Source organism: Amphimedon queenslandica, unplaced genomic scaffold, assembly GCF_000090795.2.
Source record: "Amphimedon queenslandica unplaced genomic scaffold, v1.1 AMPQUscaffold_13419, whole genome shotgun sequence".
NCBI classification, from domain to species: domain Eukaryota; kingdom Metazoa; phylum Porifera; class Demospongiae; order Haplosclerida; family Niphatidae; genus Amphimedon; species Amphimedon queenslandica.
This window is the reverse complement of record NW_003546345.1, coordinates 191,467-194,711: the sequence shown is the minus strand read 5'-3', so window position 1 is coordinate 194,711 and position 3,245 is coordinate 191,467. Positions and strand designations below refer to the sequence as shown.

General features: G+C 33.9%; 1 long non-coding RNA gene across 1 annotated transcript; it reads left to right on the top strand.

Annotated features, from left to right (window-relative positions):
* The first annotated feature begins 2,236 nt into the window (after window positions 1–2,236).
* On the top strand, window positions 2,237–2,558 carry LOC109581794 (uncharacterized). Its single transcript, XR_002184775.1, has 2 exons — window positions 2,237–2,274; window positions 2,355–2,558. It is a non-coding gene; the product is annotated as an uncharacterized LOC109581794 (long non-coding RNA).
* Window positions 2,559–3,245: the final 687 nt, after the last annotated feature.

Sequence of the window (3,245 nt, the reverse complement as noted above, 5' to 3'; positions counted from 1 at the left end):
GACTCTATTCATAGTAATGGATGGAGATTGGGGATGGATGGTGGGCCCAGGAAGTAAAATCTCACTCTTGCTTTATGTATTGAGTGAAGATACCATTACTAAAGTCCAACTCTTTAGAGTGGATATAAAATATTTTAATAAATTAGACAACATTCATATGTTTTAATGTATTTTTACTGTAGATATATTATAATTGTGTTTGTATTGTATGTATATGCATGTATTATGTATTGGATGTTTTATAAATGAAAAGTATTTAGTCATTATTAATTTTTGCATATAATATTGTAAATGTATGAATGTGTTTAGCTTTGTATGTATGTACATGTATTGTGTTCCTCTTAATGTATGTATAGTCATGTATTCATATGTGTGTATTTATGATACATGTAAATGCCCTCTCTTTCTATCAAACAAAATCTAGCTCTTCTAAGCAATGATAATATCAATAAAATCAGGCTCTTCAGAGTGATGATATATATATTGTATGATAATATTGTATATAAAACAATGATTATATATATTGTATGATAATTGTGTTTGTCTTGTGTATATTTGTGTTATGTTTCAGTACGTATGTATGTATAAAATTGTTATAAATAAGGTTTAAAATAATAATAGTCAATAATTATGATGCTACGAATAATGCACGTGAGCGATAAGCATACGGTGGTGAAAACAATCTTAGTAATTTTTTTACACTAATACGCTTGTTGCTATATGATGAAGGCACATTTGAAAGGTTACTATGGGAACATCAGAAGAGTGCACTGGAGGTATCACCAAAAGCAGTGCGTTGGCATCCAATCATAATTAGATGGTGCCTTTACCTCAGGCATTTATCTGGTAGTGCTTACAATTTTAAGAGTCTGGCATATGTCTGCTATCTCAAAGTACACTACGGGACTACACTTACTACACAACAGCTGCATTTGGTTTTTCTGGTAAGTTGTAGCTATAAATCTAACTAATTTAAATACATATTATTTATAAATTTTGTAGATGATGTTGATGAGCAACTGAGAGCTATGGCTGAAATTGATGTATGCAGTGTCAAAGAGAAATATATTATTTTATTAATAGATGAGATGAACATTCAAGCTGATTTAGTTTATATTTATAGTTTTACAAGCATAGTGGTACTAAATCATATAATTGTTATGCTAGCTGTGATATGTATACAATTTTAATAGGTTCTTTGATTGGTATCACAAATCTAGGTGAAATTAATAATCATATTCTTGATTTCCAAAGAGAAGTTATGAATAATCAAGCACAACTACCTCTTGCCAAATATATGCTTGTACTAATGGTTCAAGGATTATGCCATAATTTCAGTTTTCCATATGTACAGTTTCCTTGCAGTGAGGTTAATGGTGATCAATTATTTGATATCTTCTGGGAAGCAGTTAGGAGACTGGAAATTGCTGGATTTCGTGTAATATCACACAAATTTAATCCACATTTCCCTAAAACAAGGTGTGCATCTGTACTTGTGATATTGCTCCCAATTGATCGTATTTTGACAGACTTCAAAAGAAGTAAAGCAAGAGAATTGAGCTATTAACTCAACTGCAAAAGGTCTCCATGCATCTTCACTCTTTTCTGCTGTCAATGAGTTCAATTTGTCCAAAAGTAGTTTTGCTAGTTCTCTATTTGAATTTGTAATTGGGCTAGATATTGTAGAATCAAGTGTGCTTGTTTTAACACAATCAGCAAAAAGACTACTGTAGTTCACTAGTAATCAAAATATAAAATAGATCTCTAAACATCACTGTTACTTTAACCCTTTAACACCGAAATTAATTTTGGAATAAAAATAATTTTCTGGTGGTACTAGTTGAGCAATGCATATCTCTCAAGATCTTGTCCTGCGAGACTTAAAACTTGCTAGCAGCCTTTATGGGATGTTCATCCTTAGATAGAAGAAGTATAATAGTAAATGAAGCGGCATAAAGCAATGCAGCGTCTATTGTAAAGATACTCACCGCTTTTCTCAAATACACGGACTTGGCGAAGGGAAAGAGAGAGTTGTGTCATGTAAAGCAGGACCTAGTAGGCAGGATATGAAAGAATGAAGAGGCAGAAGTCAGTGGAGAAGATGCTACGAGTAGAAACACCACTGTGACTGGTCGAGAAGCCATGGTTGCTAAGCCGTTGCTAAGCAAAATGTGGCCACACCTACCACTTTTCTCCATTGAAATGTTAGGCAAAGCAGCTCTCTCGAGTCGCTCACCTTTTCTACTCACTTCTAGAGGATTTCACAAGCCAAAGGTAAGTCTAAACATTCTGTCTTTTGTTGTTGTGTCATTTTTTTTAGGTGACTTACCTCAGCCGCTGATCATTTTGAACAGTTTGGGTCGCGCTACTGGACTTTTCTACCTATATACTCTGTTTTTAGTCTTTGACAATGTTATATATGTTACAGAGATGAAAGGAGAACCTTTTAAAGCTATCTAGAATGTTATATTTCCATAAATAAAAAAGAAAATAACAATTATACTACACCCCCTCATGTTATTGACGTACAAGTACGTCTATCGGTGTTAAAGGGTTAAGTTAGTATAATGTCTTACCACATGAAAATGATTGCTTCCCAGCAATAGAATTGCAACGAGCCATTGACTAGCAAAAGATCTCACCATACAGGAGGACATGAAGCGAGTAAATTAATGATTATTAATGCATTAAACTGTCATGAATAAATAATGAATAATTAATTCAAAATAACATAGTCAGATAATTGATTTCCGGTCTGTAGCCAATCCTGGTTATGTAGTCTATTATATACCTGAAGTCATAGAGAATGTATGGGGCTCAATGAAGTATCATATTAGAACTGTTGTCAAGCCAAAGAACCAGGATGAGCTAATGGGAAGAATAAAATATTTTTGGATGCCAATCAGCTTCCATTACCACTGGAACCACTTCCTTTAAATGTCTAATGTATTTCCTACATTTCCAAATAATGACTGCTTCCCAGAACTTTGTTATCCCTAACATCAGCTCATACAAAGTTCTGTACTTCTTCAGCTTGTGCCAGACATTCTCAATGGCATTGAAATTGGAGGATTGAGCAGATGTTCTCCACTAATTTATGTTGTTGTCCACAATCAACTTTGCCACCCTTTTGGAAGCTTGTTTGGGGTCATTGTCCATCATTATTTTTGGGCTTTCATTGACTTCACGAAGGTATGGCACCGGCCCAGTTTGCAGTTCTGCAATAAATCCTGAAAAATTGATCA